The sequence below is a fragment of the Lissotriton vulgaris genome, chromosome 1_1 (genome assembly GCF_964263255.1).
Source record: "Lissotriton vulgaris chromosome 1_1, aLisVul1.2, whole genome shotgun sequence".
Taxonomy (NCBI): Eukaryota; Metazoa; Chordata; class Amphibia; order Caudata; family Salamandridae; genus Lissotriton; species Lissotriton vulgaris.
In genome coordinates, this window is record NC_141685.1 from 1,627,224,924 (window position 1) to 1,627,243,086 (window position 18,163).

Consider the following 18,163-nt stretch of genomic DNA (forward strand, 5'->3'; position numbering starts at 1 on the left):
CGAGGATCGAGTGGTGAGCACTCGAGAGACCAGTGAGCACTCGAGAGACCGTGTGAGTGAGAGCAGGATATAGAGTTGGAGTTTGAGGGATAGTGTGTGTGCATACACAATATACCTTTTGGCTGTGTTCTCTCTGAAGAAATAACATATGCATACATCCATCTACCCGCGCTTGCATATATACATATATATAGCTGCACAACAGTGCAATGTTCTGTTCTTGTAAGGATTTCCAGTTGCTTTGATTTGGGGTTGATTAGTTGTGGGATTTCATACATCAACCACTTCTGCTATTTTGTGGTTTGCTTGCTTGTGATAAGTCTGTCGGTGGAGGTACATAGGTGGTTTGCTTAGTTTTGAAATTTAGAGATGCTGGATAGAGTTTGCCACCAAGTAGGTTTATGACGCCTAATATTTGCCATTGCATGTTGTTAATAGCTGTCTTCAAAGTTTGTATTAGAATGTGTTACAGTTGACATCATTATACACACACTCACACTTTTTAGTGGCATGCATGCGTAATGTTCTGAAAGTGAAGAATGATGAGGATGTTCCCGAATGTAACATTACAAATAACAGCAATGTGCAGTTTATCACTTTTGCGTTTACAGCTTCACTAGTAGCTCTACAGTACTGAACCCCCCCGAATATATTTTCATACCGCTGTGAAGTTGACAGTATACTTCTCAAACAAGCATTTGCTTTGCAATAGGTCTCGCATTTATAAAAGTTTGAGCTATTAGCATTGTAAATGACAATACCTTTTATTTAAGTTTTGTTTTTTAAAACATAAATAAAAGGCACTGTCATTTACAATGCTAACAGCTCAAACTCTCGCAAATGCGAGACCCTATTGCATTGCAAATGCTTGTTTTATTGTCCTCCTGAGCAGTGAGTCAGTCTATAACATTGTTCATCGTTGACCAGTGGTGTTTTGAATTACATTCTGTGTCTCTGATTACTCATGCCTTTTTTAGCTGTTTTAATTTTAAGATTTCTCTATTTTCTTTTTTATAGCAGTAGCCTATCCATAATACAACCATTATTGTAGGATTGAGCCCCTTCCCGGGGTTATATGTTGCAGCAAAGCCCTAAAGATGACCCTTTAAGAAGACGGTGGAGGTTGAAGGGGAGAACATATTCTGAACATATTTTTAGGGGCAGTCTTTGTACTCAGTTCTAGTGAATTTGAATGAGCAGGCAACCGTGTCTTTCGGCGTTGGCGCCTAACGCTTTTGATTTAATAGCTGTGGCAGCAGACTTTATCAACTACTGTCACTAAGGGGGTAGATGTGCCATACTCCCCTGTACCTCCATATGCAGACAGTGAAGGATGTGGGCTCTGGCACAGCACCTAGGCATCCCTGAGGTGTGAAGGTGCCTTGGAGAATTTCTCAAAACAGCCCTTGGTATGTCGGCTAAGAACACAGGTCTGGACCATGGTTGCCCTGAATGACTATTGAGCACCACTGGAAAATTGGGTGCCAGTTGGCAGATGGACCCTTTCTGAAGTGAGATCTGCAAACGTATTCGGCCCTTTTGTGGGCAACTCCTTTCAAAAGGCCACTCAAAAAACACAACTGCCAAACAAAGCTAAAAACGAGATTTTTTTTTTAGCTTACAGCAACACAATGTGGAATATTGCTTGGGTGCTGATGATAATGAGACTGTCTGATGGGAGGGACATTTAACTTAAGTTGAACCTTTAGCAAGGTACCGGCTAAAAGAATTCATAGCAACAAAAAGCACCATTGCCTGCAGACTGTGCTAGACAGAGAATCGGTTGAGGAGTCAACAGTGAAAACCACTGTGACTGATACCAGATTTCAAGATCTGGAGACAAAAGTGGGTGAATTGTAAATGGCTGCCCAAACATAGTGAGATACCACCCAACTCATATCTTTTGAAAGTGTTCACACGCTGTCATGATATAACTTCATGGAGATATAAAGGCTTTGGAAAACACAGTGAGGGCATTGAGGATCCGAGACCATGACACTGCGCCAATACCTGAATGTAATGATGTTGGTTCATTGTGCCTTTGTTTTCTGAGAAACAATTTCTGTGATGGCCCAAAGCTCCTCCTAGAGGTCCAGAATGTAATGCATATTCCTGCGAGACCTATGGCCTAAGAGAAGCAGAAGCTGCCACTGTCCATGTACACCCATTCAGCCTGATGAGAGAAGAAAGCCATTAGACTAGCCACGTCGAAAAGAAGACACCAGACTATTAGGGACTGCAACATTTGGGATTTTCCATATGCGAGTAAAACAACCTAAAAAACGGTTCTACAAACTGCTAAAGAGTTATTATTGGCTAGGAATGGCGTTGTTTTGCTTTGGTTTCCAGATAAACATCTTGTATTGGATGATGTTCACTCAGTTGCATGCTTGCCGACCCTTTCATAGAAGCTAGGTCGGGGAACTGCTCGGCCTGACACCTGGTCACTCCGCCATATGCATAATATGTTCTGTGGATTCTGGTTGGTGTAAATCAACTGTTGGCTGTGGGGGATGAGCAGATTTCTTTGTGGTGGCATTGAGTGTGCTTTCACTTCTCGGCCTACCCCCTTGTTTTCTCTCTCCTCTCCTCTCCCTGAATTCCCCCTCTGCTTTAATTGATATTGGTAATTGACAGTATTTTCTTACATGGTTCATACTGTAACAAACGTGCCTGCTGTTATCAAAATATGTGCCATTTCTTCTGTGAAATTGCTCAGTAAAACCAGTTTAAATCATTAATGTATATCTCATGCATAAGAGCTAGGTGACTTTGCGACATATGCAGTTCAAATTGTGATGTTCAGAATGTGATCTCGGGAACGATTAGAGCTTTCGCTGCACCTCTTTCTCGCCCATCATAGCCTCCCACACGCACAGTTGGTTGCTGCACTTAACTGCTGTCATGTCTTAGGCCCGGAAGCAGGGACGTGGGTTTCACATGGCAGTGAAACGGATCATGTGGGAGCGTGTTAGTGTTTTTGTGTAGAATCCAACAGCGATTCAGTTTGAAGCCTGTGGCATGCTTTCCTTCTTTTCATTTGGCTTTTGTGAAATATGTACGTGCTCCATGTGGCTGTGGATAGAATGAGTAAGCGTACCCTACTGCATATCCTCCACTTTCTCTTCTGAGTTTCGAGGTTAATTTTCTCCTACGCATGTAGATGTACTGCATAATAAGGGACAATAGCTGCTGCAAAGTAAATACTTCAAGGCCGCCTTTCTCCGTGCAGGAGCTGTGGAGAGAGGTGCAATAGTTGGTTTAAAAGGTAGGGAGAGTGTGAAAGAGAGATGTTTTTTTAGAAAAGAAGAGAAATTGTTTGGCGTGACGTGAGAACATTTAAACAGCACCAAGAGTTGGGTAGGAAATGTTGTAGTAGTCTCCAAGTAGTTAGTTGGTCTGAAAAAAGCAGGGTGTGGTTGAATGGTTGTATGCCATCACTTTATATAGATCTATTTTCTAGTTATTTAGCATTAAATGAGATAGGGGTCAGTTCATATCACATTACTGGTCAAGTGGCTCTTCTAGAAATTTAAATTCTTATCCCATGACTATCAGTCTCAATGATTCCCTGCCTCAAAATCCCAGCATACAAGAAAAAAAACATGGGTGGAGCATCTTTCTCTATTCAAGCAGCCAAACTAGGGAATTCATTACCCCCAGACATAAGATCCTCGCATAACCACCTTATCTTCAGAAGATTGCTTAGGACCTGGCTGCTCCCTACATGACCACCATACTCCAAATACTTATGTACAGCAATGGTACACACAAGACACCAGTGGTGCATATGCGTGTATTTGGAAACATGCATACTTTGATTATATGTATGTAGTCTGATATGTGCATTTCTTTGTAAAAATGTGTGCATTACTTATGATTAAAATGTATATATATTTTGATTATATTTATGCTTAACAAATGTACACATGTATATATTCTATATGGTTAAAAGTACACTTCCTATATTTATGCTTAACTTGTATATGGGCCATTACATAAATAACAGATACGTATTTGGCTGCATGCTTATGGGTCCCTATTATGATCAGACATATCACAACCTATAAACATGATTATACAAAAAGTATGTGTAAATATTAACTATTCAATACAGGTATCAGTTAAAAAATATCAAACAGATAACTCATAAATTCAATAATAACAAATAATACTAATACATTGATGGAAAAAAACAAACTAAAATTATATGGGTATATGTGCATGTATATATATATATATATATATGTATGTGTGTATAAATGTATGTGTATATATATATGTGTGTGTGTGTGTGTATATATATTTTTTTCTTCTTCAGTGAAATATATATTTCACTGAAAAAACAGAGGTTACAGGGACATTATAGATAGGTTCAAACTATATAAATTTCAGCAGTTCTAGTTGGAGGTATGTCTTGAAACTCTTAACTCATGCCCTAAGGAAACTATAACTCACGCCCCCGCCAAGCACAGTTTTCTCATCAATAATTTTACAGCAAATGTTGCACTGATAGTATCAATGATGTCATAGAAGATGTCATGATTGATGTAATATGTGGGGTAATTAGCAGTGTGTGTTGAGGGCGTGAGTTATAGTTACCTTAGGGCACGAGTTATAGTTTTTTGACATAACTCTAACTATAGCTCCTCAATTTCTGTGGTTTTGTGTGTGTAATCTCTGAATCTAACTATAACGTCCCTGTGACCTCTGATTTTTGTGAATTTCTAATGCTTTTTTAAATTCTATTTCCTAACTATAACATCCATTTAACCTTTGTTTTTTTTTTGTGAATTTCTAACTTTTTTTAACGTTAAGTAATATTTAATGACCTTACATTAATCCATCTCTTGCTGCACACGACCTTTGGCCTTGGTTCTATGACCAACCCCCCCACCCCACATGCAGACAACCTGGCAGTCTTACTCCCCAAACCAATTGCGGCCCGGAGACCCCATCCCTTGCAGCCCATCCATATAGTAAATGGCAAGTGGGGGCACACATCCCCCCTCCCCAGGCCGATTTTGGCCCCTGGGACCACATCTCCCAGGTCCTGGCCATCTAAAATGAGTGCGTGGAGCATGTGACCCCCACCCTACCCCAGGCCAGTTTGGCCACAGGAGTACCAATCTCCCGGGGCTCTGTATGTTTTAAATTAGGACGGGGGGGGGGGCACGCAGCCCTACTCCCTGGGGTAATATCGGCCCATCCGCAGGTCCCTGCCAGTCAGTGGTGGGTGGCCTGGACCCACCCAAGGCACCCAAAATGTGGTTGTTGGGGCCCACTGGGGGAGCCCTAATGCCCTCTCTGCATGATGATCACTGCATGTTGGAGCAAAGTTTTCTTCCTTTACACTACCCATTTTACAGTGGGCAGGGAAAGATGAAAAGTCCACTCCCAGCGGTTGGGAGCATTTATAATGCTGCCGCCCGCTGAAAGCGGACTTTTTTGCTTTCGCTTGGTGGGATCTTTAACATTGCTCCCACCACGAGGGAGCAAACACATGATGACCTGGAGGTGGGCACCACGGGACATAGCAGGAGCTGGTCCAGGGCCTTTAATGACTTCCCTGCCTTTGCATCACATAGCCAGACCCTGGGGAATAGGGACCCAGTGCTGTAATTGGCCAGGGAGGAGGGCTGCGCGGCCCCCACTCCGCATTTAGCATATAGGCCGGGCACCAGTGATAGGGTCCACGTGGCCTAATTCGGTCCGAAAGGGGGAACCTTGCAGCCCCCCTCCCCATATTCTAATGTGGGTGGGGCCCCGGGGGAAGAGGTTTCCAGGGCAGAAATCAACCCAGGGTGTGGGGGGGTCTCTTGGCACCTACTTTGCGTTTGTAAAATCGTTCGGCTCTGGGGATGGGGTCCCTAGTGCTGAAATCATCTATGAAGGTGTAGGATGCATGCACCCTCTTCCTATTCATATGAAAGATATTTCCCCCTGGACCTGGCCCACGTGTGGGGCATTTAGAAAATAAGCGTGGGAGACCATGCTTATTTTTTTTCTACCAATTTTGCCGCTGATTTCCGGATCCACCACCGTTTCATGGCAAAATTGGGAAAAAAAAGGTTTTAGCCACGGGCGGGGTTCCTGTGGGACCACGCCACTTTTTTTTGTTTTTTTTCTTGGGACTAGGACGAGTCAGTCTCTCGAGATGGCTGCCAACACTTCCTGCTTGAACTGTTGGCAGTCAATCATATCTCAGCATGAGATCTGTTGGATCTGGGGAGGATTCGCGTCCCTAGATATCGACTTTTTTTTTAATAACTCCAAAACTACTTAATGGATTTTTTTTAATAAACTAATTTATTGAGAGCATATCACACAATGTGAAATATGAATGAAATACAGGAGTAACTTTGTGGTGGGCATTGTTATGCGGTACGTGCAACATCACCATTTCAAATTGACAGGCCCTAATGATCACACCATTTACCCCATATCCTCGCATGCTTCTGGGGGCAGCCATGCTCCTCGAATACAGGCTATTCTTGATGGGTGCCCCAGTCTACCCCTCCTCACCAGGTCCCAATTTATGATGGCCTTTCCTGCCTCCATGCACGTGCCATATTCTGCTTAGCAGTCCCAAGAATGCGCTTTCAGCTCTGGTCCCCCCCTTCCTCTAGTATCCCAAGCAACGCCACGCGGGGGATGAGCTCCAGAGGCCAGCCTAGGATATCAGAGAGTTTGCGACCCACCTCTTCCCAAAACGGTTGCAGGACTGGTCACTCCCAGGCAACATGATAGAAGTCTGCCCTCATGTGCGCGATGCGCCCTTCCGCCGCATGAATGTCCAAACGCATGTGCCGTTGCATGCAAGTAATTGAATTGGATCATACGCAGCCGCGTTGAGATTGCCAATTCTCTAGGCGTCACGCAGGCCTCCGTCCAATCCTCTTCGTTTAATACTCCTACCCAGGCTTCCCATCGCTGCCAAGCCCTGTCAAGGCTGCCTGGAGCATGAATCACCAGTGACCGAGAAATCGTGGATACACCTTTACCCAGTTTCCCTTGAAAGATCTTTGCCTCCATTGGGCTAAATTCAGGCAACGTGCCCTCCGGAAGGTCATGGGCTGACCGGGCATGGCATAGCTGAGGGTACCTGAAAAACTACGAGTTGTGTAAACAGTACCTGCTTTTCAACTTCTGAAAAGATATAATGGTCCCCCTTGATAAACATCCCCAAGATAGGAGATCCCAAGTCGGTCCAAATGTAGAAAACCCTCCAGAGTGGCACCTGATTTAGCCACTTTCCATGCCATAGGGGAGTCATCCCGGTGAGGTGGCGATACCAGCTGCTGAGGCGAAGAGCCACCCTCCAACAGGCGAGGGGCACTTGTGTACAAGAAGACAAGGTGGTCGGTGCGCTTGCTCCGTATAAAAGATCAAGCATACCATCCAATCCCAATGTATGTATCTGCAACCGATACGCCGGATTCCCCCCCCACCCCCCCTTATTCCTCCTGTGTGAACCAGTCCTTGACTGGGACCAAATGGGCAACCAGGCACTGTAAGTCGATATCTGAGAGGCCTAGACCTCAATCAAATGGAGAATTACGTAATGAATGAAAAGCTACTCTGTCGGCCCCCGGCACACACAAACCTGGTAATTTTTGCAGTTACGGAGTGAAACCTTTTGCGAGGGATGAAGTATGGATAGTTGCTCAACTCGTACAAGAAGCGTGGTAGGCACACTATTTTGAAGAGGGCTGTGACCCCACGGGGGTTCAGTGGGAGTCTGGCCCACCGATTGAAGTCACGGTCAAGCCGCAAGTCCAGACCTCAATTAAGAAATGTTCAGTTTCTGCTACTACACAGCTTGAGCAAAGGAGAGGTGAGGGTTGTGGGTGGTGCTATAACATTGGCTACCACAATGACAGCCCTGAAGGGCTGCAGGACCAGTCACATTTATAGCAAGCTCCAATGTTTTAAAGGAGTTTGAATGTTTGACAGTTATCAGTTGTAGTCTGACATTTTTACAAGAAATACAAGCTTCGCCCTTTCACCGCTTCACTGATTAATCTTTGTTTCCCAAAATATATGCTGAAAATCATAAATTGAAACTTGTTTTCAAACTATTTGCATAATTGGTCATTGTAATGTGTTATGCTTTCAGCCAGTCCCGGCTTTCCATTCACCACAATGCTTTATGCTGGGACATGTCGTTTTTAGGTCTCGTGGCGTTTAACAGAGCGAAGCGCTGTCTCGCCAGAGACCTATTGTTAGGGACTCCGCTTTCCAGGAGACAGGACCTGGCCGCGCGCATCTCCTCTGGCAGAAGGCGATTTGAGCAGGCCACGTGCACAAGAACGCGCTCGCTGTGGCCAGCTCCTGTCTCCATACACGCACACATACAGAGACACCACCCCCGCCATAGCACACCGAGACACACACACGTGCGCACATACACGCACGTACACATACAGAGACACACCCTCCACCGTCGCACACATACACACAAGCGTGCACACATACACACACGAGTGCACCAACACCCCCCCTGCCACCCCCCTACATGTAAGGCCCACTTACCGCCACCCCGGACATCTGCAGCCTATGCGGGGCTCTCCCTCGGGCATGGCAGCCCGTGTCCCGCGTCACCACTGCTCCTCCAGGCACTCCGTGGGCACAGGCTTCAGAAGACGGAAGTCCCGCCCCACGATAGGTTTCGTTTTAAGTAGTGCGCGCGCACGTCTTGTTTCATTTGGGCATCTCCTCTACTCCCCCGCGCCCGTCCGGCCGTCGCCGCTCCCTCCTCCGAGCCCCGCACAGCCACCGCGTACATCGATGACATGGGGGGCTCCTCCAGCCTGGGGAAGCCCGAATACGGGCACGACCTTGCCAGCGGGGGCATCTTCTCTTCGGATTACAAGCGGTAAGGCGGGTGGCGCCGGAAGAGGTGTTGTTGGATGGATGGAGGAGAGAATCTCTCAGCAGCGCTCCCATGACTGTCTGGGGAAAGGGGTGGATAGGAGGATGTCTCATCTGCAGTGTGGTCTTGCGCAGATTTATTATTGCTGTGGGGGTAGTTGGGTTTGGAGGGGGTGAGGAATTTAGCATCAAAGGTACATTTTGCCCTGACATATTTCCAGCAGTAGAGATGAATGTGGGATATACCTTTCTCGGAAAGGCAGGGAGAGGCTTTGCATGGGGCCCTGCTTGACATGACCGCCGCATTCTCTGTGATTTTCGGGAGAGACAGACCGGTTCTCCAGTCCTTCACACGTGGTCTCATTTTGTGATGGTCGTCGGGGTATATGCCAGTTCTGCCCATTTTGGGAACTGTAGGCTGTCACAAATGTCCTCGCCATGGGTTTTACACAGGACGCACTCTAGTGTGATGTGTACGATAGAACTACTCAGTTCTTGCAATGTCTCCCTCCGCATTGTACCCAAGCCCTACCTTTCCCCTACCCCACTAACTTCCTAGGTGTCATTTTCATGCCCCAAGGGCTCGTCAGATGTCCCGTGTTAAAATGGTGCTAGTGACATCCTGCTGGGGTGACCCCAGGCCGGTGCCGGCCCGATATTGCTGAATATTTCTGTCTTTGGTTTATATGGTGGGGTAGGAGGCAGGCAGTGGCAGCGCGTGGTCCTGTCGTCACCCCAAGGCTGCCGTTTTGTTTTCAATACAAACATCACAGTCGGGCTTCCTTGTGTGACTTTACAACTTGTGCATTTGCAATTTTGTATGCTTGTATCTTTTATGTAACGCATGTAATCCTAAGTCCTTGTGTATTGAAACTGGTTCTTATGTAAAACGCTCTCACACCTTCGGGTAAAGTTTGCGCTATATAAAATCGCATTAAATTAATAAATAAATACAATAAAAAAAATATGCTGCCTGGGAAGAGGCGGGGGCCTGTTGCCACAGGCCGCGCCTGGTGGCGTCAAGAGGTGGGCATGGATGGGCCAGGATTGCCAATCCGGTTCCTTGGGAAGGATGCTGGGCCAGGAGCTGAAAATACCAAAGTGATGGTTATTCTTGGCATGTGTAAAAGGCCGGCAGGGCTGGATGCAGTCATGTGCAGTGCCTACAGGAAAACGCCTGGGCGTCAGGAAGGCATGTGATGGGCCCTGTTGTACCCGTGTCGTTCTTCGGCCATCAGCCGATCTGAGCAACGCCCCCATCACCTCTTGCCATGGGTCGTCCTGATGACCAGTCGCCTCGAGCGACGCTCTGCACTTCCAGAGATGTCACTTGTGTGAGGAAGGGTTACACGTGCAGGGCCCCAGCAGTAGCGTAGCAAGGAGGTAATGGGCCCCGGCGCAAGCAAGAGAATGCCCCCCCTCCTTTGAATACGGCTATTATCAGGGTTCAATGGGCCACTAAGGGCTCGTGGTCCAGGTGCCAACGAACCTGCTTCACCATTGGTAGCTATGCCCCAGGGCGTAGGGGAAGCTGTTTACTTTTCCACCTTGCTACGCAATTTGGCTTAGATACAGGACCGAGTCTGTTACATGTATGCGTCACACGGGGCAGGACACCTTTTTACCCGAAGGAGGGGTGATAGACCTGGCAGCTTAATGGGGTTTCCCCTGACTTTTTGTCTCTGCCTGGCAACTTGATGTGGTTTCCCCTGACTTTTTGTCTCTGCCTCCCGTTATTTTTACCTGTGTGCTGGACATAGTTTTTGCTGGTTTAGGTGCTCTGGGCACTATGCCACTGCTGGTAAGTGCCAAAGTGCAAGTGCTCCCTGTGTAAATTGTGATTTTGAGTGGTTATCCATGATTACCATATATGATTTACTGGTAGTTCCCTAGTAATGTGCAAGGTGTGTACTCGGGGCCTGTAAATCAGAGCTGTGTGAATAATAACTGTGCCAGCCCGTGCCTGAGGTGCATCATCAGAGCTGTGTGAATAATAACTGCAGGCAGCCCTGTGCCTGAGGTGCATCATCAGAGCTGGTTGAATAATAACTGCGTCAGCCCGTGCCTGAGGTGCATCATCAGAGCTGTGTGAATAATAACAGCTGTGAGCCCGTGCCTGAGGTGCATCATCAGAGCTGTGTGAATAATAACTGCGTCAGCCCGTGCCTAAGGTGCATCATCAGAGCTGTGTGAATAATAACTGCGTCAGCCCGTGCCTGAGGTGCTTCATCAGAGCTGTGTGAATAATAACTGCGTCAGCCAGTGCCTGAGGTGCATCATCAGAGCTGTGTGAATACTAACTGCGTCAGCCCGTGCCTGGCGTGCATCATCAGAGCTGTGTAAATAATAACTGCGTCAGCCCAGTGCCTGAGGTGCATCATCAGAGCTGTGTGAATAACTGCGTGAGGTGCATCATCCACATTGCTCAGGTCACCCAAATTCCTGCACTCTCTACCACACTGCTTTCAAGAACAGCATACTCTTGCACACACTCTCACTGCTCACCAATTCAAAGTTTGCTAAAAAAAATTCGCAACGCATTGTCATACACAATGCCAATAATTCAAACGTTAATGCTGCGAGACCTATTGCATTGTAAATGCTTGTTGTTTTTTTTTAACATTCCACGTTGGACCCGAAAATCCTAACATGCTAAGTGTTACTGGGTAAGATCAATTGAATGCTGTAATATCAAATTTTAGAAAGTGGATTAGTTAATTTCCAATACTGTAATTGCTTGATCCATAAGTAAAACCAAATACAATCCTAGTACAGCTATTTTTAAGGAAGTGCACTTTTTTCATTCACATCATAATAAGTTATAACTTTGAACTAGCTTTGAGAAGGCCATATGTTATGATTTTTGAACAGTGTATAGAGAAAATGAGAGAGCGAGAAAAGAAAACACACAAATGTATGGAAGACTGCAAGAGATATAGTAAGAGCGTTTTAAACTGTGTGTAAGAATGCGTTTCTTTGTCAATATGTTTTTATGTGTGAGTGCATGCGTGTTATGCTTGCAAATGTGATACTGGTCTGGCATACTGGAGGTTATTCTTGCCTTATGGACAAGAGCACTAATAGCGTATGGATGGGAGGTGTTACCCATGGCAAATTCAGACCCTGACATCCGGCAAGTAATTCTTAGCATACATTGTGCATCCACAGCAAAATGCTGGAATTGACTTTTGAGGTAATTGGTGTTATAAGAGACCTTGTACTCGTTTTACAGAGGGGAAGGGGGGCAGTGCTGATGACAAAATGTGGACCAGTTTTTGGAGGTTCCCATGACTATGAGTGGAGTGTCTATGACAAAATCCTGACACTGCTTATTGTATGTAATTCTTGTCATAAGGAGCTCCCCCTTGAAAAAATGCAGTCTTTGGCATATTGGAGGTAATTTTTGCCTTATGACATTTGGGGAAAAAATGAGATCTACTTCTAGTAAAGGCTAGGTGTTCCTGGCACACCATGAAATATTTCATGAATTGTCTTGCAGGGTCTATGGCGATAAAGCAAATTTGACCCAAAGTCTTTCAAAAAGTTCTCGGTGAAGGAGCCCACCCTCTGAAAGAATCTGCAAGAGGTCTGTTAACTCTCTTCTCAAACTGAAATTCGGGTGAAGTATCACACCTCACCACTTACAAAGATCTTTAGCTGCCACTGATGAACAGAATTGGCAGGGGTAAAGTGGGTAGTGTAAGAGTAAAGTGTGCACTGTGCCTACAGAAAGGCCAGGAACTGGTATTTGGTAATGAAGTACAGCATTGTCAAATCTTAAAATAGACATAATTGCTTGCATTTCAAATGTGGCTGCGCTTGTCACTCTTCTCCTACCTGTAATTATTCCTGATTTATAGTCTATTGGGCCATGCGATCCGGTCTATCCCGATAACTCTTTGAATCTGTCTCCCATGGCTGAACGGAGCGAGTTGTGTGTGGGCTGCTGCGTTAGGGGAGAGCGAACTGTGACAGTGGGTTGTTGCGGGAGAAAGGGTGGGCAGGAGGCTTTTGGGGCTTCAGCAATTGGCCTGTCCGGCGCACTGGGGTGGGAGGGCAGAAAAGACTGCCTATTCTGTACAGCATAGATGTAAATGGGGAAGGAGAAAAAAACATGCACAGGCTCCTTTGGAAAATTTCGGTGAATGCCTGCCATTTTGAATGAGAAAATATCCTTACCGAAAAGCTCTATTCATTAATATGATTAGCCCAACAATAAAAACAACGCCCACGCTGTAATTAATGCACACAGTGAGTATGTCATGACGCTTCAGCAATATTATTAGCCTGGTAGAGGAGTCCACCCATTTTTTTTTTTAGTTTTATATAGAGTGAACTTTACATGAGCACCAGTTGCATTACATGAGGACACATTGCAAACTGCCACATAATTAGGTATTTTTAGGTGACCAAACTCCCCTCCGTATCCAACAGGAGTATGATAAGCACTACTTCTCGGTGGCAGCACACACCTTCTGCCAAATAAAATACTGTACTCGCAGTAACCAACATGTGGTAGGAAACAAAGCCCCTGTCTCAGGTGTGCTTCTTAAAGCTTTATCTCACTCTCGCAGGTTCTTATTTGCTTTCTCCCTTTGTCACAATGTTTTCATCTTTCTCTTCCCCTTTTGTGTTTTTCTCTCTTGTTCTGGAACAAAGTCTAATGAGGAAAAATAAGTGCAGGACACCAAAAATGCATGCAAGTGGGTTCCACTTGGAACCACTAGCTCAAATTAGGCACTGCCATTAAACCTAATATTTTGAGACATGCACACAAGGGCAGCCTCACCCTTTAATATTTTTAAACATCCCATTCCGTAAACTAAAATTGCACCTTCAGTCAACAATGGACCATGATAAGTTTTCTGGACTTTCAGTGATAAATATTTCATAAGCAGATTGTCCAGCCACAAAATGAATAAGTAAATTGGCAAAAGGTGTATTGTTTAGAGATTACTTTGCTAAAACTTGTCTTGTGCTCTTTGGATTTTTAAATCTGTACAAGCTGTTTTATAGGTGTCAATTCACTCAATCTGCTTTTAAAGAGCTCTGTGAGTAGCTAGGAACAGTATCAAATCTACAAAAATATGTTTATTATAATATCAGAATAGTCCAATATGTATAAATTGCACAGTTTGTCACTTTTCCTCATATTTGCTATGAGGATAGCTCTGACCCCAATTCTGGAAATGCTTGTCCTGCCTCATTGCCGGAAGTGTTAGCACCCCCCTGAAGTTCGGGTCTAGGTGCGCCCCTGACTTCATGCCACCCCAGAAGTGAAAGAGCATAGCTGCACATAAGTGCCATCCCCTGTGAACTAACATCAGCTACTTTCGTATAGTGGCTTTTGGTGATAATCTACCGCTTTCCCCCAAATGACCAGTTTTAAACTCTGCCACAACTTCAGAAAGCAGATGTTGTGTGGATCTGTGACCGGCGTTTGCATGTGGTGCCTTAGTTCTGGTCATAATTCAGACTTGTGTGACAATCAGTCCTGATGCACCCGAAGGTGATCAGGGAGCCAGATGTGAAATTCTACATAAAGGGACAAGGAAGAGGTCACATTAGTAGCAATGTTTCAGTTCCAGTTCCAAATCGTGGAGCTGTGTCCATGTCGGATGTCATTTTCGACCCAAGGCCTTGGGTAAGTACGTGTCCATGTTTTTTCAGCAAGAGCAAGAAGGCCAAGTGGGATTAGTCTACCTGTCATATCTCCAGATCAGGTGAGAAGGGGCATAGTCGGTACTGTAAACAAGACATGATGCTCCAAGCACTTCTGGAGTTCCCCAGGCGATGGTCAACCTCACAGCAGATAGAGGCCTTTAAAGAGGCCATACCGAAAATGTTTAAGGTGATGCTAGCCCCCTCTGGAGCATTTTCAGACTGCAGGGAGCTGTAGGGGCCACTATTCCTACATCTACTGGCAGATTTCTTCCCTATTGAGATGAGGTTTTTAAAAGGTATACTATACATATTTCCTTCAAAGCCCATCGTTGTGCCTCAGTTGGACCTCAACTTGGATTTCACAAATATGGCATTTAAGCCCATGCAGAGCTGTTCTCTATCCCTCCTCACAATCAAGACAGTTTTTAGGTCTCGCCTGGCGATGCAGCGCAAAAGGGCTGTCGCCAGCTAGATCTATTGTTATCGACTTGCCTACGAAGTGGTACAGCCCAGGGCACGCGCAGGTCTTTGGCGATTGGGGTCTGTGAATGCGCTTGTGAAGACGTGTTGTGTGCACACACGCACCAGCCGCGCACACACGCACCAGCCACGCACACACGCACCAGCTGTCCCCCAGCCAGTGCACACATACTCGATTATTCAATAAAGTGCGCACATACTCGATTATTCAATAAATAACACACGCACCAGCCCCCACGGTACAACCAAGCCCCACTCACGGGCTCTTTTGTGGCTGCTACAGGCTCCCTCTCAGGATTCCCCTGGTGTCATCTCCTCCGTCTCCATTGACGTGGCACACGCGGGGCTTCCCTCAATCATCGAAGCCCCGCACTTGCATCGACTGCCCCAGCCGCCACTTCTAATCCAGGGCTTCTCCTTACTTCTGCCGCCCCCGCGGAACTCTCCTTCAGGCATGGGAGGCCTGCGTCACCACTTACCTCTCGGCTAGCCACTCCGAGGGCACGGGCTTCCTGCGAAAGGCGGAAGTCCCGCCCCACAACAGGCATGACGCTGCCGGACTTCCGGATTGCACGCCAGATCGGGCCGGCGGCTTGCCAGGAACTCAAGGTATTTCTAGGTATTATTATTATTATTATTATTATGTTTCTTATATAGCGCCTGAATCGACCCCCGAAGGGGTATCTCCGCGCTTGCCTTGGGAACCCGTCCTGGCTTTTCCCTGTGAGATATCCCCTACAGGGCATCCCCAAGGTGAAAGCCAGGCATCCCGCCGCGGGGGGCCGTTGTGGAGATTAAGCAAGCTTAATGCCCAGAGTTGCAGATTGTGAACCCATGATTAGGTCAGGCACCGAAGCGAGAATTATCGAGTCCATGGACATTTGAGCACAAGACCCTGCCGCGTTGGGAATTGAACCCTGGTCCCGGGTCTGACCTCTGCTTCAGGGTTTGCCTGCTCTAACCAGTGAGCCACACTTCTCCACACTTGTTCTGATTGAAATTACTTCTGTGTGCTTCGTCAGTGAGCTGCAGGTGCTGTCATTGCAACCTTCATATACCACTTTCTTTCCTGACAAACTGGTGCTGAGAATTCAAGCTTAATTTCTTCCAACGGATGTCTTACCCTTTCACCTGGGTTAGTCCATCACTCTTCCTTCCAGTTTCTCTCTCCAACATCCCTGATGGGGCTCCATCGAATCGAAGGAGAGCACTCTACTTTTACATTGAGTGCATAAAGGAATAACATCTAGATGACCAGCTCTTCTGGGGATTTGCTCAGAAGGCAATTCAATGTAGAAACGTACTCAATGTACATCTACCAGGCTGTTACATAGGCATCTGTGCATATGTTTACCTTTTACTACTGCCATAAAGGTCAGGCCGCAGAAAGGGGCCCCCTTGCCTTCTGAGTTCTGCAATACTTTCTGGTATGAGTCTCCTTCTCAGTTCCCTTTTTTCCCTTGAAGTTACCATTTATTCTAAAGGTGAGATCTGTGGTTCGTAATATTCATCAGAAGAACAAGTTACTTACCTTCAGTGATACTCTTTCTGTGGATACTCTAACCACAGAATCCTTAACATGCTTTCACCTCACTGCCCTGTGGAGTGGATTCCTTTATTTGGTAAAACAGTCCCAAGTTAGTTTAAGCACACTTTCCTCTCCAATTTGTCATGTAGATCCACATCTGAGGGTACAGATGAGTGCAGAGACAAAATTGCCATCTACTCACAGGATTGGTGCCTATAGGCTTCACGACACAGTCACTGCTGGGTGGTTGCTCAACGCTGTTGTGGAGTCTGACAGCACCATCTACCAGGCACAAGAGCAATTGCTTTGAAAATCCAGATCAAGTCTGGCATCTAAGATTATTCTAAAGGGGCAGAATCTGCAGTTAGGTAGAGTATTCGCCAGAGAGAGCATGTCAGAAGGTAAGTTACTCATTCATTTACATTCTTTCAGTAGGCAGTAAGGAAATATATCCTACCTAAGTGCCACAGCCATTACTTCTCTGTATAGCTCTGTTCAGAGCCTAGATCTATGGTTTCCTGACAGTTTTCTGTGCTGCAACTTCTGAGTTGAAACTTTTCTGGACTTCTCTGAAATGAGATGGTGTACAGTAACATAGGGGAAGACAAAGTGAGGAAGTTCTGTCAGTAGTGCTCTGCTAGATGAATCTAGGCACCAGCATAGCTAGCTGGCTGATTGAAAATCTACCTGCTTACTGAAGTATGCTTCCGATGCACAAGTCAAAACCTAGGACTGGTGCTGTGAGATGTATAGAATATTCAAGTGATTGTTTTTAATCAAGAGGTTCCAAGAAATCAAATACATTTGCCCCAAATCAGTTACACCAGCCTATTCGCAGTCAAGTACCATTAACAGTTGAACCTGGGTAACAGTTCATATCTATTTCTCCATCTTGGGTCAGGTGACTGGTATCCTTATGTACGTGGCAAACGGAAAGTGAACAACAAAAGCAAATCCAATCCCAAGCATGAAGCTATTAATGTGACATCAAATGCAGGCATTATGGGTGGTTAGGCTTTGAAGAAATCTGTGAAGCAGAAGGCTGAGAAATGTTATCAAGGTTTTGTTAAAGACCAAGGGCAGATGTTACTAGATATGAGCACAGAGTGGAAGGTCTGAGCATTCAACATTAGGATAATTTCACAATGTGAAACTAGTTTATTAATTATTTCCTGTAATCATGATTCCCTCTGGCAGCTGGGTGGCAGTAACCTTCTCGGTTATCTGCTCAAGGGATAAAAGGAGAGTTAACAGACAAGGGCACTGCAAGATTCTCGGGTTGAGGTTTCCTTTTTCAGCAGCGGGTAGATCGGCCAGTTTTAGGAAAGTCTGAGAAGATGCTTTAAGTGAATGTGATAGGGTTAGTCACTCCATTGATAAGTACCTTCGCTGTGGTGATGTGAAAATATTATCTTCTTAAGATATGTCCTTTAGAGTGTGAAGATATTTGAGAGGTTTTCAAGAGTTAAGATACTGCACTTGGGTGCATTGTTATGGTATATCATGGGTGGTAGCTGGCATCTCAAAGTCATCTTTCAGCTTCTTAATCTTGTTCTTATTGCTGGTTAAGTTTCACTGAGATACACAGTAAGAGTTTGGTGGAAGGTTGATGTTATT

General features: G+C 45.6%; 1 protein-coding gene across 8 annotated transcripts in view; it reads left to right on the forward strand.

Annotated features, from left to right (window-relative positions):
- Nucleotides 1-18,163, forward strand: part of SBF1 (SET binding factor 1) — a 1,591,024-nt gene that overhangs the window by 51,959 nt on the left and 1,520,902 nt on the right. The window lies entirely within an intron of this gene.